At 44.4% G+C, this 27,653-nt stretch overlaps 1 protein-coding gene and 1 long non-coding RNA gene across 2 annotated transcripts in view; one reads left to right on the top strand and one right to left on the bottom strand.

Annotated features, from left to right (window-relative positions):
• Positions 1-27,653, top strand: part of SUCLG2 (succinate-CoA ligase GDP-forming subunit beta) — a 317,157-nt gene that overhangs the window by 281,797 nt on the left and 7,707 nt on the right. The window lies entirely within an intron of this gene.
• Positions 15,123-27,653, bottom strand: part of LOC137532859 (uncharacterized) — a 31,762-nt gene continuing 19,231 nt past the window's right edge. The window contains exon 3 of the long non-coding RNA XR_011024038.1: positions 15,123-15,515. This is a non-coding gene — a long non-coding RNA (uncharacterized lncRNA). The remainder of the gene's footprint in view (positions 15,516-27,653) is intronic.

The following is a 27,653-nucleotide window of genomic DNA, read 5'->3' as shown; positions in this document are numbered from 1 at the left end:
GCAAATCAGAGTCTTACATATCTATCACCTGATTAAACTGCTTGCATGCTTCTCCATGAGTTCTCCTAGGCATGACCGTCACTATTAGGCTGCAGGAGTTTCCAGAAGACTTACCATACCTCTACAGAGATTCAACTGTTCTCTATTTACGGGGACTGATCATTCTTGCTCACCACTTCCTGGTGGGAAGGCACTGCAGTGCCATGTTACTACAGCACAAATTAAGGCAATAATATGTCTGACATCTTTGTGAAATCAGCAGTGATTGGATAGTATTCTTGTTTGAATTATGACCAGGGCACTATCTGCATGGAGTTTGGTTGTTCTAATGGTATTTGTCTTCTGGGAGCTCTTGTTTCCTTCCCTCCAACCAAAGCACATATTGGTAGGTGATTTATCTTTCCACAATAGAACCATAGACTGTGATAGGGAGCATAGATGAGGAGCTCCACTGAGAGACAGTTATTGATATAACTTGTGCAGTGCTGTCTCCGTAATGCACTGTGAATGTGAGAGCACTATATAGTAGATGCATAATGGCAGTAATATTTAATATTGCTGATGAAGCTGGAGTTGCACCTTAAGATGATAAAGTTGCATGTTTACCTGGAATTTCCCATTACCGGAGAAGGCCAGGGAGTGTATTCTGTTCCTTATAGGCCATCTGATAATCTTATTGAGCCTGACATACACATTTCCCATTTAAATGCTCCCATTTTCTCAGCCTATTTCCATGTGTAATTTGTCTGTGATATTCGGGTGATGGGCACATCCCTGAGAGTTTATTGTTTTGCTTCATTACTAAGTGATGGTCGTATCTCCTGCAGCCACCTGCTAAACTTTGAGCGACAGAGATTGTTGTGTCCTCAGACTTGTATCCTATGGAAAATTACATTTTGCCATTGTTTAACTAAGAAGCACGAGGACTTAACTCCTTTCTGTCCTGGTTTCATTTGTTATTCTGTCTCACTGTCTATTACAACGTGAGGCTGTTTATATATTGCCAGTGCTTATGCTTATATCAATGTTTTCACCATCATTTTTTTGATGTTGGACTATGGTGCTTTTTTTCCTAATTCCAATCTATCTGTACATTCTTGATTTTTTTTTTTTAGAATATGAGTGCAAGGCTTGTATAGCCATGACCACCTGCTGCTTCTTAGCTAGTTTTTCAGGAGTTGCTTACAGCTTTGTCACACTAGCAATGACCTGAGGAAGAGCTACTTAAGGTAAACACAGTGTTATATTCATTCTGGATCCACATACCTCTGTTGGTTGACCTTTCTACTACTCGTTCCCTTGCTCCCGGTAATCACTCCTTGGAAAGTGTGATTTTTCATGTAAGAAGAGGCAGGCTTGCTGTGATGTTCCCTCTTATCACAAATCGGCTAATATCAGAGCAATTCTTTGGGTGCTGCCACAGGCCATAGACCCTGCGCCAAAATTTGGCCGTGGCCATTGCACATGTATGCTGCCGTGATGTTCCCTGCTAACCTGATACATGTAAAAGAGCCTAGGAGCTGACCAGCCAATCCCCCATTCTGACGTCACTCTGAAGAAGCCCATTGGATGAAACATGTAAGTGGGAGGAGTACCAGGAGGTCGGCCTCAATCATCATTCCATGGAAACGGCAGGCTAGATCCCCGCTGTCATGTGGTGACACTGCAGACCAGTCGGAATGAGCGGGTAGATCGCGCGTGACTCCAGCCCGGACCACGCTTGCTGTAATACCACACCGCTGCAGCGGAAGTAGGAAAGCGGATGAGTTTGCCGATGATGCGCCAATTTTTTCAATTGTTAGAGCACCGCAATTTACATGTAAATCATGGTGCTTATTTCCCACCAGTGCACGCTTCCCCGCTGCAAGAGCCATGCAAGTCTGTGGAGACTTGCATGGTTCACACAATGCGACACGGTGCTCCGAAAGTATCCAAAAATCGCTGCAAACCCCATGCAGCACGTTACCACATGATCTGTGGCTACCGCACGGCTTATGCAGGTCAATGGGCGATGCAGTAAGTGTGCACGAAGGGAATGCATGCAGACCTTCAAACTTCAAAAATCCCAGTGACGTACGTACTTCCTGCCCAACCAGGAGTAATGCCACTAGCCCAGGGGCAGTGCTATGCTTATGTAGGCTGGTCTCTGCGGTGCTTTCTAATCTTAAGGGGCCTATACACTTACACGATTTCCCGCCGATATACAGCAGATTCAATCACTGTGATCGAAATCGATCGTTCCCAACAATCTGTCTGCATGGAAGATTTCGCTCGATCGCCGGCGGGTCGGGAGTGCGTCGATAGTGGCGCTCGAATGTCCGACGACCAACACTAGTGGCATTACATTACCTGTTCCACCGGCGCGTGTCCCCATTGCCCCTTCTCCGCGCTGGGCTCCGGCTGGCTTACCGTATTTTTCGGAATATAAGACGCACTTTTTCTTCCCCAAAACTAGGGGGGAAAAGTGGGTGCGTCTTCTATTCTAAAGGTACGGTATTTTGGCCCCAAAACATACTTACCGGATCCTGCCGTCGCAATCCTCTCCTCCGCCTGACTGCCGTCATCCGAGGGTCCCAGCTGTGATGATCCGAGGGTCCCAGCCATCCCATCTGGTATCCCAGCTCTTGAGTGTTCCAGCCACCGGATCTTCTTCACTGCATACTGCAGCCATGCGGTAATTACGCGCTGCCGCCCCACCGGCATCCGCCATAGTAACGGTGTCCTCTTCATAGTTACAGTGCTCCCTTCTGTGTGACCAGCGGCGCCTGACGTCATGCGTGACCCCGGCATGCACCGCTCGTCACACAGATGGGGGCACTGTAACTATGAAGAGGACGCAGTTACTATAGAGGATGTTGGCGGGGCGGCAGCGCATGTTTACCACATGGCTCCAGTCTGCAGTAAAGAAGATACGGCGGCTGGGACACTTAAGATCTGGGAAACTGGATGGGATGGCTGGGACCATCGGATGACCGCAGCTGGGACCATCGGATGACCCTCAGATGACGGCAGTTAGGCGGAGATGGAGAGGATCGCAGCAGCAGGATCAGGTGAGATGCAGCAGGGGTGAAGTGTAGTTTGTTTTGGCTGCAGGGGTTAGTTAGTGAAGTGTAATGTAGTGTAGTGTAGTTTGGGCTGCAGGAGTTAGTTAGTAAAGTGTAGTGTAGTTTGGGTTGGCTGCAGGGGTTAGTTAGTGAAGTGTAGTGTAGTTTGGGTTGGCTGCAGGGGTTAGTTAGTGAAGTGTAGTGTAGTTTGGGTTGGCTGCAGGGGTTCGTTAGTGAAGTGTAGTGTGGGTTGGCTGCAGGGGTTAGTTAGTGAAGTGTAGTGTAGTGTGGGTTGGCTGCAGGGGTTAGTTAGTGTAGTGTAGTTTGGGTTGGCTGCAGGGGTTAGTTAGTGAAGTGTGGTGTAGTTTGGGTTGGCTGCAGGGGTTAGTTAGTGTAGTGTAGTTGGTGGGAGCAGCAGGGATAAGTGAAGTGTAGTCTAGCAGGATTTAGTGTAGATGGACAGTGTAGCTTAGATAGACAGTTTTGGGGGGTTTAAAGGTCCATAAGACGCCCCTGCACCATAGACGCACCTAGGTTTAGTTTATTCTTTCTCTCTGATTTTGCCCTCTAAATCTTGGTGCATCTTATATGCCGGAGCGTATTCTATTCCAAAAAATACGGGACTTCCTGTCCTGACAGGAAGTTTAAACAGTAGAGCACACTCTACTGTTTAAACTTCCCGATAGGAAGTAAAGTGAAACTGGAGCCCAGAGCGGAGAAGAGACAGTGGAAACCAGGGGACTTGCGCCGGCCGGGTCAATTAATGTATGGGGGGGGCAGCGGCAGCTCCACAGATTGAGAATCGGTTTCATAGTGAAATCAATTCAAAACTTGTTTTCAGTGTAGGCAGCCAATAGATCCCTCTTTGATCAGACTCGATCACAGAGGGATCTATCTGCTGGTCGATCTGGTGGCAATCGACCAGTGTATGGCAACCTTTAGGTGTGCAATCGGCCTCAATGCTACATAAATTTGTGTTGTAGCCACCTACAGACTGCTGCTATACTTCTCTATGTGTGCCACAGCCCTGTTGCTTTTCCCCTGAATCCTGCCTGCTACCATGATGTGTCCTCTGCAAGCCCAGTCTCCTGTCATGGTGCCCTCTTCCCAGTTCAGCATTCTTTTCATTCTGTTCACTGCTTATTGTCAGTCTCGTATTGTATTTTCCTAATGACATTCTCCATCATGCTACTATGCTCACATTGCCATCTACTTAGCATTTACCCCTTTCCCAGCTTTCTAAGGTGAGACAATGTTTTTCAGATCAAATTGCCTTCCTGCTATAATGATCTGTTATATGCCACACACATTGTAACGGATCCTTTTTCCTAATTGCCCTTTTCCTTGCTCCAATCTCATGGTTTAATGACAAATATGCATACAGTCCTTTTCCTATTGCTATCATCTAGTCGTGGCCACTGTATGCAGAAATATGATTCAGTCTTTTGCTGTGATTATCCCAACCCTCCCTCTTCCTGTCCACCCCAGTGCCAGCTTTTTCAAGTGCAATGTGCCAGGAGCATTTCTCACCACCTATTATGGTAAAAAGGCTGACTGGTGTAAGGGAAGGCTCATCCCATAGTTGGATGAACTTGATGGACGGATGTCCTTTTTTTCAACCAAGCTAGCGGTTACTACAACAGCCATTTGTAAATCAAACACCTCTAATAATGTGTTTGTTCCCACACTGCTATAAAGGAAAACAAAACTGAAGTTATACATTTGCCAAATGAACCACACACTGTTCCTTGATCAATAATGCGGTGCTAATCCATTATTTTACGTTTTGTTTGTTTAGTTTTGCATTTTTTTTTATTGCTGTTTTTGAATTTTACAAACTGGGCCACTCTCTGCTCTCTATACTGTTTCCACTTTTTATGACTAATAAAACAGTTATACCTTTGTCTACATCCAGAATTTGAACAGTCACACGTGTTCTGTATTGTGAGACTGAATGCCTCCACATGGTAGAATAAGGGCCATTATCCCTTTAACATATCATCCACACATTCCATGATGTGCTACTTTTCACCATGGTGCAAAACAGCATGCATCCCTATTTTTGCTAATTAGCAGTCACTACAGCCTGTGAAGTCTGCCATTGACCTCTTCACAGAGTGACTATAAGCAGATCATGGTTCCCCAGGTCTCCTGGAACTGCAAGAACTTGTAGCTTCTCTGAGCCGCAGTTCAGCAGGGGCATTGACGCACACTGAGGTTATTCAGAAAAGCACTTTGAAAACAAAAAAAAACACAAGCCTTAAAATCCTTGCTTATTAGCTCTGTTCACAAAAGAGACATATACATCATAGTAATGTAGAAGGGAATTGTTGCTGGTAAAGGAGCATCTAAGCCAATCAAGCCCGCCAAGCCTCCAAGATGCAGCAGCACTGCGCAGGACATAAACACACTTCTTGACACGGACACCTTAATAACAGGAGGCTTTGTGCCAGCCAAGTGTAATGCTGGGCATACACGGGCATAACTTCTCCTTATCAATCGAGCCACTGATGGCTCGATTGATAATATCCGACAGGTCCGATTACCTGCCGGATAGACAATAGCGGGGAATCGAGCGGCTGATAAGGAGCGCCGGCGGGGACGAGCGGGAATCCATCCGCACGGACGAACGGGGACGCGGCGGGAGTCGATCCGGCGGCCGATCGACCCGTGTATGCCCAGCATTAGGGATCTTTCTGTGAGATTCATCACCCTCTGCAAATCAACAAAGCTTGAGATCAGGTGATCAGATGCAAGTTTGACTCCACTGCAAGAAGCAAAGCTATCCCGGCATGTACAGGGGCATGGGCCGCACCAGAGAGGATTCCCTTACTTTGTATCGCCACCTCTTGCTGCTGCTCTCCATATTTTGTTGCTTCCAGCCAGAAGTTTTTTACAATATTTATTTATAAATCGCAGTAGTTATCCGGATACTACAGGGATTGGTATATGCTGGATAAATGCAGTTTGCTAGAGAGTTACTATTAAAAATATATAATCAAATTAAGACAAAGTAAAATTATAATGCAACACCGCAATATTACTGTATAACGTACTGTAAAAATAGCTTTGTGTGTCCTGAAAGGCCACTTTTTTTCTGGTTCTTCGAGAGGTCTGAGTAACTTAGTCTACTGTATTTAGCCAATGTTTGCCCGTGGTAAAATCTCAGTGTTCCCGAGGCCGTGCTGCGGGAGGCGCACATGGGACACAGAGCCATGTTCCCTGCCGCAGGATATGCCTCTGAGTACCACCCCCCGCCACTCTCTACACACACACACACACACACTGCTGTGCTGTCACCCCCTGAGATTAGCAACAATGATTGTCCGTATTCTGGAGGGTAATGGGAGAAGAGGGGATTCCCTGCTCAAAACACCCACTGGGGAAATTCCTGCAGGCTTTCCAAAGCTGCCATTGGGCAGCTCTCTTTCTCCGAGATGCACCCCCTGCCGCTACCCTGCCCCATACATGCTGCTCTGTGAGAGCAGCTCTTTAAGCGTTGTGACCCAAGGAGTCACAAAACTGGAAGACTGCAGGGCACAGGAGCGGCGGACAGCAGCGGGGATTGTGGCTACCTGATCCGCACAGCCCATCGGATCAGGTATAATAGTTTTTGTTTTTTAAATGCAATGTCCCCACCTCGGGTTTGCTTTAAGTCTACTGTATTTAGCCAATGGTAAAATCGTACCTCACCGATTTACATTCTCAAGGTCACGTCCAACAAAGTGCATGATGACAAACTGTTTACGCGACTTGTGTTTTCCACGCGCTAACCAACTGAGCCACTAACTCATGTATATACTGCGCATGCAAGAGAAAAATGAAGGACTTCAAACGACTTGTACACACGTGGACAACTGCACAGTATCAGCCCAACAGTCATGTGAATTCATCTGCTGGATAGATCAGGCAAACCGCCTGTTATCAGTCACTCGTGTAGTAGTTTGTCAGATGTACACACACCTGATCGCTGTCCAACAGACCAAAATCAGACGACAATCAGGCGGTTTGGTTGAGGGTGTGTAGGGACCTTTAGATTTATCAGCGGTGGTGACATCTTTACTGTTGGCAAGGTTGAATATTTGTTGGAGGTTCTGTGTAATGAGCAGTGACATCAGTTGATCTCCTGGAGTGCTTTGGGACAGAAGACATCATTGCCTAGGCCAGTGGTTCCCAACCCATGTGCCGCGACACATACATGTGTCGCGGCAGCTTCGGGTATGTGTCGCGGCTCTCTCGGAGGGGAGCAGCGCACTGGAGGGAGAGCTGTGGGCAGCGGCGGAGAAGGGGGCCATCTCCCCCCCTTCTCTCACCTTAGGGTGCTCTGCCTCCCTCGCTCTCCCCTCCGATACTAATTGTGGCGGCGCTTGGCAGTGGGCGGGACTTACCTTCCGTGTCGCTCCAAGCGCCGGCCGGTTGTTCTGGTTCTGCAGCCGCTGCTCTGGTCTGGATCAGGCCAGAGTAGTGGCAAATCATCCCGCGCCGGCGACGAGACCAGACGGAGACACGGAAGGTAAGTTCCGCCCCTCTGACAGCCACCACACTTCGTTCCGGAGGAGAGAGCGAGGGAGGGAAAGCACCCTGAGGTGCCGCTCTCCTTCCCTCGCTCTCTCCTCCTGGGGGGGCACCTGGCTACATATACTATGCACATCTATCCCTGGCTACATATACTGGGCACATATACCTCTGGCTACATATACTGGGGACATATACCGGGGACATATACACCTGCCTACATATACTAGGGACATATACCCCTGGCTACATATACTGGGCACATGTATCCCTGGCTACATATACTGGGCACATATACCCCCTGACTACATATACTGGGCACATATACCCCCTGACTACATATACTGGGCACATATACCCCCTGACTACATATACTGGGCACATATACCCCCTGGCTACATATACTGCGGACATATACCTCTGGCTACATATATTGGGGACATATACCTCTGGCTACATATACTGGGGACATATACCCCTGGCTACATATACTGGGCATATATACCTCTGGCTACATATACTGGGCACATATACACCTGGCTACATATACTGGGCACATATACCTCTGGCTACATATACTGGGCACATATATCTCTGGCTACATATACTGGGCACATATACCCCTGGCTACATATACTGGGGACATATACCCCTGCCTACATATACTAGGCACATATACCTCTGCCTACATATACTGGGCACATACCCCTGGCTACATATACTGGGCACATATATCCCTGGCTACATATACTGGGCACATATATCCCTGGCTACATATACTGGGGACAACTGGCTGTTTGTCATTATGTGCATTTACTGGTGAAAAGCTGTCGCTTATTATGTGCATTTACTGGTGAAAAGAGGTCTCTTATTATGTGCATTTACTGGTGAAAAGCTGTCTCTTATTATGTGCATTTACTGGTGAAAAGCTGTCTCTTATGTGCATTTACTGGTGAAAAGCTGTCTCTTATTATGTGCATTTACTGGTGAAAAGCTGTCTCTTATTATGTGCATTTACTGGGGAAACGCTGTCTCTCATTACGTGCATTTACTGGTGAAAGGCTGTCTGTCATTACCTGCATTTACTGGTGAAACGCTGTCTCTTATGTGCATTTAGTGGGGAAACGCTGTCTCATTACATGCATTTAGTCTGCGTGTCACGGAGATCTGAACGTTTGGTTTCATGTGTCACGACTCCAAAAAGGTTGGGAACCACTGGCCTAGGCTAAACATTACTGGGAGAGCAAGAATATATACCAATATATGTCAATATATAATTCTAAAAAAAAAAGTGCGTTTAAAGTCAAAAGAGAAGCATTACAATGAACAAATAACATTTTTTAATAAGTAAATTAAGCTTTTATCCTACTTCATATTGTGTTAGAAGCAATACAACACAGCCCCAATTGCATGTGTTAGGATCAGCACCATGGACAGCCCCATTTTTCTGTGTTAGCAATTCAAACAAATGTTGGTTCCAGCTTTCTATGATTGTTTCTTATTTAGTATCAGCACCATGGACAGTAACTTAGGATCAGCAACTTGGACTGCATCACTTTTGTGCCGTTAGCAGAAAAATGTAATTAGATGATCAGTATTATTCTCTTGGTAAATGTTTTTTATGTTGTGGCTGATCAGTGTATTGCATGTTTTTTTTGGACATTCTAGCTACTTGCTGCCTGGCAGGTATTGTTTAATCAGGGAAAAAGCCTCGTACACATGCAAGAACTACCACCTCAGCTGACAATGAGGCATTTACGAACAACCCCCAACCCATGAGCGATCTGCCGGGTGGCTCTACTTATCCCCAGCGACGCTGATCCCATTGTTTGCGCCGCTCCCCTGCCCGCCACGTGACGTCATGCACGCATAGCTCATTGTCCTTCAATCCACCTCTGCATGGCAACACAGCACGTTGTCAGCTACACAACTGACACGCGTGTAGCCCGGCACAGCAATGTCACCCAAAAAGATCAGGTCCTGATCCCCGACAGGCAACATCAGTTGGGAATGTGCATGGGCCCTTACAGTAGATGTTCTGGGCCGGTCTGCTTCCTCTGGTCTGTGTATAAATAAAGGCTTCATTTGTCAATTAAACAAAATGTACTTTAAAATATAATTCTGTTCCCGTTATAAAGAAAGCTGCTTTAGCTACTTTAGTTTTCATAAGCTAGATGTGCTCACCTGGCCCAGATGTGCACAAGGAGAGAGTATAAGCAAGCCAGTCCAAGCACAATTATCTCAGCACCGAAACAGTTAAAGCCATTATTCATGTTTTGCTTTCATCTGGAGCATTCCTTTTAATGCCTTGTTTTTCAAGATTTAACCCGAGTATTGAACTTTGTACAGCTCTCTCACACCACCCAGTGGCCATTGTGCATCATTTGTTTTTGTTGGTTGTTTATTTCTTCTAATACTCGTTCCTTATAACAAACCGAGGCAGGTTTCGTGCAGCTGTTGGTGTTCCCTGACTTGGGATGAGATCGGTCAGGTTTTGCCATGTACAGATTGATTGAGTAAAACAATGTCCGGGGCTATTCTATGTTACCAATTCATCAATTTCATTACTGATACATAAGCTACACGTTTTGTGGCTAAGTTTCATTTTAAGAACTTCATGTAATTAACCACAAAACCAGCATGACTAAGGACTCTTTCATTTACAGCGCACTTGCACGCCAACAGGTTTCCTTTTTTTTTCTGTTTTTGTAAGAGTTAAAACGCATCCACATTTTTAACAGTGGCGCGATGTAATTCCCTGTTTGTATTATGATGAATTCACACTGTATCACTCTTGTTCTGTTTACTTCTCTGGTTTTGCCCATAGATGTAATGCAGATTTGTGTCAGTTTTTAGAAAAGTGCAGACTATTTTTGTAAAAAAAAATTGTAAATAGTTTCCCCTTCATTTTTTTTGTTTAAAAAAAGAGCTAGCATCATAGTATAAACAGTGTATGCATAATAGTTACAGCAAACAGAAACCTAAGGCTCAGTTCAGAGGGATGTCTACACAGTGTTGGACAGCTTTGACACTAAAGCAATGTCCATTCAGATGAATGGACAGCTGTCGGTGTGATCGTTTATTGCAGTTTGCGCAAATGTTTTGCTCAAGCTGGTTGTTTCCTGCTGTCTCGCTTCAGCCTGGACGCTACTTGTAGTTTCCAGGATTGTCTAACCGCAGTATTTCCATGTCCACCTAAAGGGGTCAAAAGGTAACCCAATTGCCCGAGAAGCCCGGCTACTGGTTCAGACGTCCATCTCAACTAGCCCTTAATCTAATCGAACAATATTTAGAAACTAAACTCTGTTATGAGAAAAGGGAGACCGAGAGCCCAATATAGTGTAGTATGTTGTATAAATAGAGAAAAATGTTAAAAGTAAGTTTTATACTTACAAACCTGGGTTGCTCTAAGGCAACCACTGTATACGCAGGTGGGGAGATTAAGCCTGACCCCACTCAGGACTAAGATGTCGCTCTCTGTAGATAGGAAAAGAGGGTATATCACCCTTCCACCAGGGGTGGACAACTTAATATGCAAGGATACAGAGGCGCCAGTAGGATAAAACAAGATAAAAGGTTTAAAACGGTTTAGGTGGCGGTGGTGGACCGTCCACACACAAACAGACAAAAATCGCTGTTGATTGTAGAAAAAAATCACAATTTATTCACATACTCCTACATAAAAGTGCAACGCGTTTCACGGGCAAACATCCCGCTTCATCAGGCAATAAACGAACGGAGTATCTCACAGCTCTGAGTATATTGATAGCTTGGCACCTCTGACAGAGGTGCCAAGCTATCAATATACTCAGAGCTGTGAGATACTCCGTTCGTTTATTGCCTGATGAAGCGGGATGTTTGCCCGTGAAACGCGTTGCACTTTTATGTAGGAGTATGTGAATAAATTGTGATTTTTTTTCTACAATCAACAGCGATTTTTGTCTGTTTGTGTGTGGACGGTCCACCACCGCCACCTAAACCGTTTTAAACCTTTTATCTTGTTTTATCCTACTGGCGCCTCTGTATCCTTGCATATAAACTCTGTTATATTAGTCATGCCCCAAAGAATATTCTGAGGACTAATGTCTTCATCTGTGATATATTCTCTTTAAACTAGCATGAATATCTATATTTAGACTACACAGAAATGACCTCCTTGCTGATACAGATGCAGCAACTTGTTCAGAGTTGGAGCAAACTAACAAGGTTAATTATGTACAAAGTACTTTTAGTGAACTTTTGTTATGATGGTGGGAACTTTCCATACATTATTTGTGGATACGAAACCACAAGGAAAGCAGGGTCCGGGCACCAGATACATTGCAAGAATCACCAATTTATTTCATCCCACCACACAAATACAGATAAAGGCTGGTCTGACAGCTGTTTCGCAAAAAACACACGTGCTTCTTCAGAGACCTCTCTGAAGAAGTGAGTGTGTTTTTTGCGAAACATCTGTCAGACCAGCCTTTATCTGTATTTGTGTGGTGGGATGAAATAAATTGGTGATTCTTGCAATGTATCTGGTGCCCAGACCTTGCTTTCCTTCTGGGTTCTGATGAACTCTTCACCCGGAGGCGCAGTGAGTTGTCCACCTGGACCCCACCTCAGGCTGCCAATCAGTGTCTAGTGCCGATTTTTCATTGCTTTCTACTTTACAAACACTATTTGTGGATACATCTGATGAACCATGTATGGTCATTGTAGGTTATGGGACACAGCTATCCATACCTGTGTGATATAGTGGCACTATAATAATTACTGTACCATGGTCTTTGTGACTTGGCTGGTGAAAATGTCAGACACATTTCTTGCTCTAAGATTTTCCTTGTCATACATTTTGGACTGGAATGCCAGCCCAGCTAAGCCTTACATATGAAAAGTGTAAAGGGGCCCTTTGTTAATAAACACTGATTTAAAAGTAAATATGACAGCCTCCTATATCCCTTGCTCTTCAGTTGTTTAGTATGAGCTGTGAGATCTAATTATTAATATTATTTATTATTATTAGTTGGCATTTATACGGTACTGACCTCTTACACAACGCTTTGTAGAGTGTATCGTCTATTTGCTAATTGTCGCTCACAGGGGCTCACAATTTCAAATGCCTTCTGTAGTAAAATGTTCATTGTGGTCTTGGGCCAATTTAAGAGGGAAGCCAACTAATTTATCTGTATGCTTTTTTCTGTATGTGTTGGCAGTGTGCTTGTGCACACTGCCGCATTGCTGTGCTTGTTTCAGTAATATTTCTCATGTGCAAAAAGCAGGGATAACAGACAGTACATGGACAGTTCTGACAATGCACTGCTGCATGCATTTGTGTGCACAATGCAGGAGTGTTCCATTCAGTGTAATTGAATGGAGTCAACATTGAAACAGAGAGGTACTTATATTGGTGAGAGGTAACTCACATCAGGTGTGATACTTGTCTAAGTTGAGGAAAGGCCCTGGACACTATAGAGCCTTCTTGTTCCTGCCCTGTCCCTTGTTAAGCTTCCTAGATCCGCTAGCGCTTCGGAAAGTCTTTGGATGTACTCACATCCACAAATACATCCGAAGACCTTCACATCCGTACTGCGCATTACCAAAGGCTTCCTGAAGACTTCTGAAGCTTCAGCAGATAGAGAAAGTTTAATGGAATGGAGCAGGAACAAAGGAAAGCACAGAGGAAAGGAACGCCTAAGAAGAGAGAAGACTCTAGATACTATAGAGCAAGTATCAAACTTGAATTGCATTTCTTCATGTCATGCTTTTCTGTAAAATGCACGGTCACCTGTGTTTTCAGAGGAATGCAGCAGTGGGAAGTCTTTTTCTGAGTACAAATCTAGATATACCACCTAACCTAATATACAGCTTAACAGCTTAATAAGCAGAGTTACTTAAAGGGATACTGTAGGGTGGTCGGGGGAAAATGAGTTGAACTTACCCGGAGCTTCTAATGGTCCCCCACAGACATCCTGTGGCCGCGCAGCCACTCACCGATGCTCCGGCCCCGCCTCCGGTTCACTTCTGGAATTTCAGACTTTAGAGTCTGAAAACCACTGCGCCTGGGTTGCCGTGTCCTCGCTTCCCCTGATGTCACCAGGAGCGCACGGCGCAGACACAGACCATACTTGGCCTGCGTAGTACGCTCTTGGTGACATCAGCGGGTGTGAGGACACGGCAACGCAGGCGCAGTGGTTTTCAGACTTTAAAGTCTGAAATTCCAAAAGTGACCCAGAGGCGGGGCCGGAGCATCGGTGAGTGGCTGCTCAGGCACAGGATGTCTGTGGGGGACCATTAGAAGCCCCGGGTAAGTTCAACTCATTTTCCCCTGACCCCTACAGTATCCCTTTAATGTTAACTTGTGGGTTAAACAGGGCATCTGTAGCTTCAAATCTAGTTTTGAGACCTGAAACAACAGAGCTAAGTGCATTATTGGCAGGCTCAGTCGGAGGGGCTGTTGCTGCTGTTTAAAGCCGATAAAGACCACCTCGGGCGAGAATCTAGCGGGTGTACAGCGGCTGCACGACACCTGCTAAAGATCTGGTATCCCGGTATCCCGCATCTTTATAAATCACCAATGCACCATCACATTGTTTAGTGGAAAGCCACTCAGTCGCATACTGTTTGTTCTCTCTCCTGGAGACTAGTGACCCACCTGTACAGCGGAGGCACTGCACTGTCACACAATTAGGTACTGATCCCTGCTGAGCAACTGGAAAGTGTCTCCCTGTGTACAAGGGCTAACTCTGCTCCATCATGTTGTTTATACTGTAAGGGGGCAGGACTCTGATTAAGCTGTAGGAGAAAATGACAAATTATTGCTGTATAAGTCTGCGCTGCAGGAAGTAACTGGTGAAGGGCCTCTTGACCGGGTGTTTTATACATCAGCGCTGTGAAGTCGGAGCAATTTTTGGGTACCTGAAGTCGGAGTTGGTGGTTTCATAAACTGAGGAGTCTGATGATTTTTGTACCAATCTCACAGCCCCAGTAAGTATTAGACTAAGGAGTCGGAGCTATTTTGGGTGCCTGGATTCGGTGGTTTCATGAACTGAGGAGTTGGAGTTGAATAATTTTTCTGGTGATAGAATAATTTTTCTACTGCCTCCACCGCCCTGTTATACACAGATAAAATCAAGCTCTGTTTACAGAGGTCTAGAAAACGTGCTTAAAGCTCAGCTATGATTACAATTCTCTGCAACGTATTCCTTTTCTGTCTGTGTCCCCCTCTATCTCCAGATTCTTGGATCTCTTCAGGGTGGGTCATATCGGTAATACTTTATTACAATCACGTTCTTGATTAGGAGAGAATTTGCGGGTGATTGAGAAGGTTGACAAAGAGCCATACAATTAGCCTGTGTTCAGTTCACCTATACAAGGCATTTGTTGCCATAAAGGCCTCTGCAGGATTGGATGTTTAAAGCGAACTCAGAAGTATCACAATGGCAGTCTCCGTTACTTTCCAATCGGATCAGTAGCTACATTTTAGCAGATTGCACCCCGCACACAGCTGCTGTCTGATTACCGACTCCTGAGAATGACATTTTGCTTATTTCTTTATTATTATTTTTTTAACGCCACATTAAAATAGAACATCCTTCAGCTCCCATCTCCAGCGGCAGCTCTCCGAATCAAAGTTATAAAATATTAAATGGGCATTAATTGCAGACTCCATACAGGCTAACGGCAGGCGGGGGAGAGGGAGAGAAAGAGCAGCGCTGGCATCCTTCTTCCTCCCAGACTTCTGGCTTTTAACAAATGCTATTGAGAGTAATAGAAAAGCAGACAGCTATGATTGAGGGGTGGCGCAGCTCTCAGTTGTTTATGGAAAAGCGATGAGTACGGTTTAATGGGTGCAAATCAAACACAATGACTTGCAGTGAATGGTGTTAAATCTTCTCAAGAATTCTGAGCGCATTAATTGTCGGTAGAAAACTCTGACTCACGCGATAAAAACTTTTTGTTTTTATAATTCTGGAAAAGAATAAAAAAAATAAATTTATTAGGCATTTTAGTGATTCCGAGATTCATACAAACCTCCTTTTATAAGGTAAATATAAAACTTGGCTGCTTTATACTCATTATTTCTGAGCTTCCTTTACCCCTTAAATCCCTCCTTTCTAACCTTGTTGCGCATCATCAAAGTTGTCCCATAGGGTTCATCAAAGTTGTCCCATAGGGATGCTATATGTCTGATGGGTATAGCAGAGTTTGCTGATTTCTCCAAGTATGTAGATTAGTTGCAATGATTCCTGCTTTGTGCGGCTAATTACTTCTGCATACATTTAGGAGGTACTAAGGTGTTTCTGGGCAGTCTGTACACTAAAGTACTAATTTCATAACTGTGACGAATAGCGTACAACCATTTATACATTCATAGCTGGCTGCAAGTTAAAATGAAGACATCAGTTATTCTTATTATTATTATTATTGATTTATAAAAAGCCAACTTATTCCGTGGCGCTGTACATTGTAGGAAAACAAACAACGAGTGCATAATAATAGACAATGATATACATCAAATATTGACACTGGTACAAAATACAGAACTGATGATTATAATGACAGATGTAACATGATGTATAACATGTATAACAGAGTGCAAACTATGAAATGAATTACAAATTCCAAGACACAAAAAGGTAAAAGGTGCAAGCTTACAATCTTAAGGAAAGGTTGGAGGAATAAGAGACGGGGGAAGTATGTAATGTATATACATGTAGTGTGTGTTTAGGTCATCTAGTAAGGAGTAAAACCGGACGAGAGGTTGAAGGGAGTATAGCCTAAGTTAGAGCAGATGCTTGTCGGGAAAAGTGAGTTTTGAGGGAGCGTTTAACGATTTCAAAGGTTGGAGAATGACGGATGTTTAGGGGCCCATACACTTACACGATTTCCCGCCGATATACAGCAGATTCGATCACTGTGATCGATTCTGCTGTGACATCGTTGCGCAAATGCTGACCGAACGTTCAATTTCTGTCCAAAATCGATCGCTCCCGTCGATCTGTACGTGCGGAAGATTTCGCTCGATTGCCGGGAGTGCGTCGCTAGCGGCGTTCGAATGTCCGACGACCGACGCTAGCGGCAATACATTACCTGTTCCGCCGGCGCGTGTCCCCGCTGTCCCTTCTCCGCGCTGGGCTCCGGCTGGCTTCACTTACTTCCTGTCGGGGGAAGTTTAAGCAGTAGCGCGCCTTCTACTGTTTAAACTTCCCCCGACGAGAAGTAAAATGAAGCCTGAGCCCAGAGCGGAGAAGAGACGGTGGAGACCGGGGGACTCGCGCCGGCCGGATCAGGTAATGTATCTCTGCTCGATTCTCTTATCTTCGTTTTTCTTATAACGATTTCTCACTTCTATGAGAAATCAAGCTGAACAGAATTGAGCGGAGAATCTGACATGTCGGAATTTTATCATCGAAGGCATCTATCGGAATGATTCTTTGTGAAAAACGTAACGTGTATTCCCAGCATAACAGAAAATCTTACACAAAATTGTATGGTGTGTACTAGGCATTAGCTTCCACTTCTACAGCTGCCTGCTGCTCTACTGTATCCTCATATGGCTCCCGATGTGTCACCTGACTGGATGAAGCAGAGCAGCTGTAGAAGTGAAGACCACCAGCGCCCGGAGATTTTGTAAGGCCTCTTTCAGACGGGAGGCTGAACTGTGCACTTGTCGGGCAATTCATCGTCCTATTTTCTACCAACAAGCACCAATTGGGATGCTGTTAAAATGCACTTGACACACTTTGACATTAACCAGCAGCAGGGAACTGCAATATGTTGTGTCTAAGTATGGCTGTGCTTGCCTTCAGATGTGACTCCATGGGAGGGCCATCTCTCCTGCGCCGGTACTGAGCACTTACAAGCGATTACAGACAGGGAATTCACCGCCTTCAGCTGCCTGTTTGAAAGAGCCCTCAGTGCTTTCTGCTGTGCATTGCCCTGCATTTGCTCTGTGTGGGCATCAGGTAATCCCCGACTCTGACGGATAACAGAGACTTTACTGTAGTCAATGGGCTAGTTTACATGCAATGCAAATTTTCATTCATATGTGCTACATTAAAAAAAAATATGAGCGTCAGCAGCATTTCTTTGCACTGCACAGATATTGGCCTTGCACATGGCTCCACATGTGAAATGCAAAAAATGTGCTCTTTTTACATAGAAAGCAATGGAGGAGGAATTGTCCTACATGCTACCCGCACACTAAGGTCTTTTCCAGACAGGTGGCTGAACTGCACCCTTGTTGGACAGATCAGCACCCCCAGCTGCTACCCATAAGTGCTGTTCAGGTGCAATTAAAATGCAGCCGAATGGCAGCGTTTGTAACACCAGGCATATCAGAGCTTGACATGCGAAGATGCTTTCCAGTAGCAGAGATCCGCAGGTTGCACCTTAGTACGGCCGCTCAGGATCCTTAAATTGGAAAATATTTTTCCTTGTTTTCCATTTGAAAATTTGCATTAAAATTCTCACAAGTAAAATGCAAGCATGTAGTGGAAACTTGGCCTAGAACTAGCATATGAAGCCTTGAGGCAATGTCGTAGGTATACAAAGATCTCCTGAGACAGGTGGGGAGTTACTAATGAGAATCCCGCAATCACCATCTTTGGTTGATAAAAATAACACTGATTTTAATAGGCAGAACCCTTTGTATTTTATTTTCTTGCTTGATGTATTGTTTTCACCCACCATAGAGGCTGGATGGGAAATGGGCCGCACTTTAACCCTCTGGGCGATACAATTATATCGCCCTGGAGGTGGCGCAGCACTATTTTTTTAAATTTTTTATTTTTTAAATCATGTAGCGAACCCATCGCTACATGATAGCCGCAGCGCAGCGGCATCCCCCCACCCACTCCGATTGCCTTCGGCGATCAGAGAAAGCAGGAAATCCCGTTCAGAACGGGATTTCCTGCTGGGCTTCCCCGGTCGCCATGGCGACGGGGCGGGATGACGTCACCGACATCATGGACGTCGTGACGTCGGAGGGAGTCCCGATCCACCCCTCAGCGCTGCCTGGCACTGATTGGCCAGGCTGCGCAAGGGGTCGGGGGGGACTGCACGGCGAGCGGCGGCGATCGGAAGTTACACGCAGCTAGCAAAGTGCTAGCTGCGTGTAACAAAAAAAAAATTATGCAAATCGGCCCACCAGGGCCTGAGAAATCCTCCTGCGCGATATACCCCGAGCTCAGCTCGGGATTATCGCTCAGGAGGTTAAAACAAGAAGCTATACTGTCTATGAAAACAGCATATGTGAGATGTACACCTTACATTTGTGCAAAATACTAAGAGGAAAATGCAGGCACAGTTCTAAAAAAATAAAATTTAGTAACTTAGTAATCTTTTCATGATCACTATGATTGGCCAGCGACCGTAGTGATCACGTGATCAGGAGCCAATCACCATGGCGCCTGATCACTGAGGGGAGATGTCTGCTGTTATATGACCGCTTAATCTCCCCCCTTGAGTGCGCACAATCACGTCGGGAGCGGAAAAAGCAGGTGGCGTAAGTCCTACGCTGCATCAGGCTTAGGCAGCCACAAGTGCAGCGTAGGATTTACTGTTGGCGGTCCCCAGGAGGTTAAGCTTTGTACTTTTATGCAGCATATGCCGATAACGCTTTGTATCCCAGTAACCAATGGGAGGCGTTCGGCAACACAGCAAACCATTCACTGTATGGAATGCTTTTTTTTTTCTCTACACAGTACAGCTTTCCTTGCTAAATACCTGCATAGCCAATTATCACACAGAATCCCCAAATTACAGCAGCTAATCGCTTGGAGAATGTGTGTGTACAGGTTTCATTATTCCTAAACAAATGAGACCAGTGCAGGCACATAGCAATACAAAGGGCAGATAGATTGCTTTTCACTCCATAACCTTGTGTTTATTGCATCTGAATTATGCTGCTGTGTGTGCTGTGCCCAGTGCAATAGCTATATTATACCAGAAGAAGGGGATAAATCCATTCATGCGTGCGTTTACGTGCCAGAGTGCTTGTTTAATTAGTCCTGTGCTTCACGGACCTCTTTCCCACTGTTTAGGCAAAGACAACACCACTGCAAGCCTCTGTAACTCCACCTTAAAGAGGAACTCCAGTGAAAATAATGTAGTAAAAAAAGTGCTTCATTTTTTACCATAATTATGTATAAATGATTTAGTCAGTGTTTGCTCATTGTAAAATCTTTCCTCTCCCTGATTCACATTCTGACATGTATTACATGGTGACATTGTTACTGTGGGCAAGTTATGTAGCTGTTTCTAGCTGTTCTGGCTGTTAGACAGCTCTAAACAGCCATTTCCTGTCTGTGAACATTGTTACATTGTGGCAGTTTGCCAGGAGTACCGCGGTATTCAGAGCCTCTAGTGGGAGTGGTTTCAGCACAAAATCAGTCACACAGCGCCCCCTGATGGTCTGTTTGTGAAAATCATTCTATTTCTCATGTAAAAGGGGGTATCAGCTACTGATTGGGATAAAGTTCAATTCTTGGTTGGAGTTTCTCTTTAAAGGAAAACTGAAGTGAGAGGTATATACAGGCTGCCTTATTTACTCCCTTTTAAGTAATACCTGTTGCCTGGCTGTTCTGCTGATCCTCTGCCTCTAATACTTTTAGCCACAGACCCTGAACAAGCATGGAGTAGATCAGTTGTTTCTGACATTACCAGAACTGACACGATTAGCTGCATGCTTGTTTCTGGTATGATTCAGACGCTATTGCGGCCAAATAGATCAGCAGAGCTGCCAGGCAACTGGTATTCTGTAGAAGAAAATAAATATGGCAACATCCATATACCTCTCGCTACAATTGTCCTTTAAAGTGAACCTGTGACCAACGGTTTATGGAATGACTCTCAGACTTAAAGGGAACCTAAACTGAAAGGAATATGGATGTTTCCTTTTAAACCATACCAGTTGCCTGGTAGTCCTGCTGATCTCTTTGCTGCAATAGTGGCTGAATCACACGCCTGAAACAAGCATGCAGCTAATCCAGTCTGACTTCAGTCAGAGCACCTCACCTGCATGCTTAATCAGGGGCAGTGGCTGAAAGTATTAGAGACACAGGATCAGCAGGAGAGTCGGGCAACTGGTATTATTTGAAAAGGAAAAATTCACGTCCTTCTCAGTTTAGGTTCCCTTTAAAGAGGAACTTTAACCAAGGTTTGAACTTCATCCCAATCAGTAGCTGAAACCTCTTTCCCACAAGAAATCATTACCTTATCTCGAATAGACAATCTGCAGGGGGGAGGGTGTGTGGTTGATATTGTGGTGAAACCCCTCCCACAGTGTGATGTCATGACCATGGTCATGACAGTTTGCTGTCTGTGAACCTCATTGCATTGTGGGAAATAATGGCTTTTTCAACTACCAAGCAAGCAGTATCTCCCGCTGTGCATATAATTTGCAATAGGGCTGCGCTGCCTTCAATATATAGACAATTACACCGGCGTATTCCACAGTCACTTAAAATCTTATAGGACCTCACTACAGTTCATATATATGTATCTTACAGTTTAATATCAATGAACAGTCCTGTGTATCTCCAAGTCACCATACACTTTTCATGGGATCGCTGCTGCAAGATTCCAGAATGTCAATATGTATTACAATGTTGAGCTGCGCTCTCCATATATCCTAAAAACAAAATTCATTCACATAGCGTAATCCTGTAATTATTTGTTTCACACAACACCCAGTGATAGTGAGAAAAATGTGAGCCACTCGTGAATCCTCTCCCTTATCCAGATTGCGCTCACCAGATTGTAGCCACCTCAAACACCAGGTGGATTTAATGCGTATTTCATACACCACTCTCTGGCACTTTGTATCTTCAATATTCTTTAATACTCCAAATATCCCAGATAAAACTCCATATAAAACACATAAAACCATCATAGCGTATTATGTTAATTTGTTAGAAACAGCCCGCGCATTGATTGCACACTCACGTCTGCTTTCTTGTAATATATGCACATCAAGCTGTTCTTTCATCAGCGGGGTCTGTCCTGGCATCAGCAGGGGAGTGCGGCGTCCCGTTCCCTCTGTCTACCTCTGCCCGGATCGTTACCACGCTCCTCTCGCTCGTTCGTAGTTGCCGGCTTGTCGCTTGCATGTAGTGGGCCAGTGGGAAGAGCCCCAAAATGGGGGGTGGGGGACACCATCAGGATATAGTCCACAGAGGCGGGGCAACCCAAGAGAATTCCAAGCCAGATATGGAACTAGACATTATAATTTGAGAGAGAGGAACCCCAAAAGGCAAGAAGATACTAGAGAATATGAGGAGGTCCCCCTCACAAATAGATATCAAGAATTGGCAAATTTTGAAGAGGAGGCGGAATTTGATCGTTTTTTTAGGGATCAATCAAAGGGTAGGGTGGGAACATCAGTACACAGGAAGAGAGTACAATTGGGGGGGAGGTCTCGGACCAATAGACGAGGAAAGAGGGGAGGTTGGAAGCAGCAGATGAAGGAAAAATTAAAGGGTGGGGGAATATTCAATATCAGTGGCATTTCCTTAGATAAACCCGCAGCTGGGAATGCTAGATAAGGGATTAAATTTGCCCCCCCCCCCCCCCCCCCCAAGAAACTGAACAAATTTGAAGCATATCTAGGGATAAAAAAATATGTACGGACGTTAAATATCAAAAAATATTTTTTGAATGAAGAAGGTCCCATTATGAGAGGAAGTAGTGCCCCACAAGAATTTGTACATACCCACCTAAAACTTAAATCGACATTTAATCCCCAAGATCAATCTAAGGGGGGGAACTATTGAAACTATTAAGAGGGCAGTTTTGAGTGATTTGGAGAAGTTGGATGTGAAGTCTCAGAGAAATCATAGGAAATATGTGCAACAAATCAAACAGCTGGTAGAAGACAAAAACTTGATACTAAAGCCAGCTGATAAGGGTGGGGGGTTGGTCATTATGAATGCTCAACAATACAACAGCGAGATGACCAGGATTCTCAGTGATAGGGAAACTTATGAATGTTTGAGAAAGAACCCCACTATAGAATATAAGAATGTTTTGAAAACTAAATTGTTGGAGGGAGAAAAGTTGGAGATTATTAATACTGAAGAACTAAAATACTTATTGCCAACTAATCCCAGGATACCAGTGATATATTTCAACCCCAAAATTCATAAAGATGTAAATAACCCACCTGGAAGACCAATAGTCAGTGGGGTGGGATCTTTAAAGGGAACCAGAGAGGAACGGGGGGTGGAAAAAGAAAAAGATTTTATACATACCTGGGGCTTCTTCCAGCCCCATAAGCCTGAATCGCTCCCACGCCGCCGTCCTCAGCTTCCTGGATCCGCCGGTACCGGGCCCGTCACTTCCGGCGGACGCGGCCAATTGTCCGCATCACAGGGGTTCCCTCCATACATGTACGCATGCGGCTGCGCAGTAAGCAGCCACATGCGTATCTGTATGGGGAGAGCACCCTGTGATGCGGAGAATTGGCCGCGTCCGCCGGCCGACTTGCCGACTCGCGGCAATGACGGGACCCGGTGGCGGCTGATGCAGGCAGCGGAGGAGTGCGACGTGGGAGCGATCCGTGCGTATGGGGCTGGAGGAAGCCCCAGGTATGTATATCTCATCCTCTCTGGTTCCCTTTAACACAAAGAGTGGGGGAATATATAGACTGGTTCCTCCAACCAGAAGTCAAGAAATTACCCCATCTTCTGAACGATACAAAGCAACTCCTACAGAAAATGGATAATGTGAAAGTTCAGCCCGGGGATTTGCTAGTAACGGGGGATGTCACATCTCTCTATACAGTGATCCCCCATGAGAAGGGTCTAAAAATTGTTGGGGATAGCCTCAGAGATGGAGGGAATTTGAAGGATCCTCACATTGAGTTTATATTGGATCCATTAACATATTCGATGAAACACAATTATTTCTGGTACAAGAAAGAATTTTATGTACAGCGAATAGGCTGTGCTATGGGGGCGAAGTATGCCCCGAGCATGACTAATCTTTATATGGGTCAATGGGAAAAAGACATTTTGGGTCATGATAGGGGAAACATTATAGCTTGGAATAGATTTATTGATGACCTCTTCTTTATTTGGAGAGGGTCGAGAGAACAGTTGCAGACTTTTTGTGAGGGTATGAATAGCCATTGGCCTGAGATTAAAATCACATTTACAATTGATGCGAATATGGTGGATTTCTTGGATCTGGTTATAAGAACAGAAGGAACTGAGTTGAAGACGGTCACATTTTTAAACCCACAGATAGGAATGGATACATCCCGGGGGGAAGCTGTCACCATAAGAGATGGTTAGATAATATTCCCAAGGGCCAACTAATGAGGATTAGGAGAAATTGTTCTGATATTAATGATTATTACAAACAAAGTAAAATAATTACGCAGAGATTTAGAGAAAAGGGCTACGAGGAGAGGGTACTGCAATATGAGGTAAATAGAGTAGCCGAAATGAATCGAGGATCACTTATTAAAGATACAAGGAGAGAATTAGGACCGTCCAGAGAATTTGATATATTGTTGGATTATAACAGCCAATACCGGGATTTGGAACAAATAATAAAAAAACGGTGGAATATATTGCAGCTGGATCCTGTCCTTAAAAAAACTATTCTGAATAGACCCAGTTTTATTTATAGAAAAGCACCGAATCTGAAGTCGTCACTGGTTAATAGTTATATTGACCCGCCTATAACCAATGTTGGAAATTTATTGGGACAGAAGGGATTTTTTCCATGTAGGGGACGTAGGGAGGCCAAATCACTAAGGGGAGACCATATTGTATCTAAAAACACAGGTAGGAGATGGAATATTAAACAATGTATCACTTGTAACACTGTTGGGGTGGTATATGTGTTATGGTGCCCTTGTGGGATGGAATACGTGGGGAGAACTACAAGAGCTTTACATAAAAGAATTGGACAGCATATTTATAATATTTCCAAAGGTTTAGAGACACATAGCGTGTCTAAGCACTATAAACTCGTACATAGGGCAGATCCAAGTAGTTTGAAGTTTATGGGGGTAGAAAAATATGTAAAAAAAATGGAGGGGATCTAGCATGGTGAGGGAAATATCTAAGGCAGAAGGTAGATGGATATACAATTTGGGGTCTTTACACCCGGGAGGGGTTAAATATAGAATTTGATTTGAACTGTTATATCACTATTGACATTTGACACAGAAGGGAAATATCAGATAGTGTGATTAAGAATCATTGGGTTAATCATTGCAATGAAGTGAATTTTAATGAATGAAATTATCCATGTTCTAATAGAATATAAATAAGTAAATAGCTAGTGGGACTAGATTGCTGCCAGTTGTTAATTTTGCCACTTGATAACAGGAGATTGATCTGAAGTATAAATTTAATTGAGGTAAGGTGCTATATGAATTTTAGCCATTAGATGGCAGTCATTGGGCTGTATTATATAGTGCTCAATGTATTGTATGGAGGAAAGTTGTTTTATGAAATTTCACCACTAGATGGCATTCATTAATTTGGACCTAATAGTGTATTATGAATTTTATTGTAGATAGTTGTTTTATGTATTAGTTAGCGTATATGAAGGACAATACATGATAATAAGATGTTATTGTAACAGCAGCGGTGTCTGTAGTAAGTGCGCTATCATGGACAGCGTGGCTGGGGCACTGGCTGCCATATTGTTGGAGCCTGTGGGGAGATACAAACGTCGGGCGGAGGAGGTAGTCAGGTGACTTGCAAGGCAGTATAAAAAGGGCGTGACGCGCAAGTGACGTCAGCCCCTGATGAGTCCGATTGGACGAAACGCGTAGGGCGGAGCTACGTTCTGCGCGTCTGACGTCACTGCATGCAAGTGACAAGCCGGCAACCACGAACGAGCGAGAGGAGCGTGGTAACGATCCAGGCAGAGGTAGACAGATAGAGGGAACGGGACGCCGCACTCCCCTGCTGATGCCAGGACAGACCCCGCTGATGAAAGAACAGCTTGATGTGCATATATTACAAGAAAGCAGGCGTGAGTGTGCAATCAATGCGCGGGCTGTTTCTAACAAATTACCATAATACGCTATGATGGTTTTATGTTTTATGTGTTTTATATGGAGTTTTATCTGGGATATTTGGAGTATTAAAGAATATTGAAGATACAAAGTGCCAGAGAGTGGTGTATGAAATACGCATTAGATCCACCTGGTGTTTGAGGTGGCTACAATCCGGTGAGCGCAATCTGGATAAGGGAGAGGATTCACGAGTGGCTCACATTTTTCTCATTATCACTGCGTGTTGTGTGAAACAAATAATTACAGGATTACGCTATGTGAATGAATTTTGTTTTTTATCATATATGGAGAGCGCAGCTCAACATTGTAATACATCCCGCTGTGCATAGAATGCTCAGTAACGATCATTCTGTACAAATCACCTGGCATGAATATTTGCTTTATCAAATTCAACATTAGCTTGGGTCTGCTTTGAGGAGATAAGTCCACCACTACCTCCTCTATTTTTAAAGATTTTTGTGCTTTTTATTCTTTTGGCACCTCTGTTCACCTTCTACATTATCTGAGATCACCCTTAGTGGAGGGGTGCTCCCCCCTTTTTCTGATCTAAGGAGAGCAACTTCTTGATTCTAAGTGGGGACAGGTCTAATCTCCACACCTGCATTTACAGTGGTTGCCTATGAGGTAACCCTGGCTATTAACATGCATACTTTTCATTATTTCATTGTTTACCAGTACTTACTGCATTATATTGGGCTCTCGGTATCCCCGTTTTAATGAATGAAATTGCTTATTTACAATATTAATTTATAGATTATTTAGTCAGTGTTTGCCCATTGTAAAATCTTTTCACACCGATTTACTGTCTGATATTTATCACAGGTGGCAACATCTTTTTTTTATTTGCATACTCCAAAAGTTTTTTTTTCTGCAACGCATTTCACAGGTATGACCCGGCTTCCTCGGGCAAAATAGGATGAAGCATATAACAAATGCAGGTCTAAAAGACAACAAGCGTCTCTGTCTTATTGTCACTACAGTTCCCCTTTAAATTGTAACTTCTGCCCACCTGTTCTTTTCTTACTAAGCATCCAGCATTAGCCACTTGTCTCTAGATCATTGCCCTCTAGTCCTATCATCGAAATCACATGACTACAGATGGTGACATTTAACCAACTGGAGCATAAAGCAAGGGAAAGACAGCTGGGCACAATGCCAGAGTCTCACTTGTTAGACATAGGTTTGCTGGGACCTGGGCTCACTGTCGTGTTGCTGTTCTGATTTCATAGTGTGATACACACGGCTGCCAGGCATTGCACAGACAGCACTGTGTTATGGGCACACTTAAAGACAACCTGAAATGAGGAAACTCACTTTAGGCTTGATACATACCTAAGTAGAGGGAAGGCTCTGGATACCATAGAGCCTTACCGCTCCTCCGTCTGTCCTGTCATTCCTACGCTAAGCCTGGTTGAAGTTATTTGATACTCCTTGGGCAGCCTTCCGAACTACTCATGTCCCAGAGTAGTTCCAAAGAGGAGCGACTGCACATCACTACTCAGTGATGTGAGTGGTGCAAAAAGCTGGCCGAGGAGTGCTGAAGACATAGCAGGCTGAAGAACTTCAACCAGGCTTAGCGCAGGAACGGCAGGAAGGATCAAGGACTGGGAAGGCTCTATGGTATCCAGAGCCTTAATTCTACTTAGATATGTATCCAACCTGAAGTTACTTACTTAAAGTGAACCTCCAGACTAAAAATCTACTCAGCAGCACTGAAAAGGCTTGGTGTTTCTTTAACAGTTTCACAGCATCAAAACTTTGTTTTTCTTACCTAAGCCTAATTTTGTTGCTACATAGAAGCTAAGCTCCACCCCATCAAAGAAAACTGCCCGGGCATTTTTCCGCTGATGCTGTGCAAAGCATGATGGGATTTCTGATGTTCTCGTTGCCTTGCAAGTGGGAGGGGTGATCAGGACACAGGACAGTTGGATCTGTGTCTCATGCTCCCTGTCACCTCTTTTCAACCAAAAAGATGGCTGCCCCATGAAATCAGACATTTTCCTGTTCTTTTAAAACAGGGTGGGTAAGAGATTGCATTACCTATCTATTTTAATTAACATAACTAA

The sequence above is a fragment of the Hyperolius riggenbachi genome, chromosome 9 (genome assembly GCF_040937935.1).
Source record: "Hyperolius riggenbachi isolate aHypRig1 chromosome 9, aHypRig1.pri, whole genome shotgun sequence".
Classification (NCBI taxonomy): Eukaryota; Metazoa; Chordata; class Amphibia; order Anura; family Hyperoliidae; genus Hyperolius; species Hyperolius riggenbachi.
This window is presented reverse-complemented; position numbering and strand designations above follow the sequence as displayed.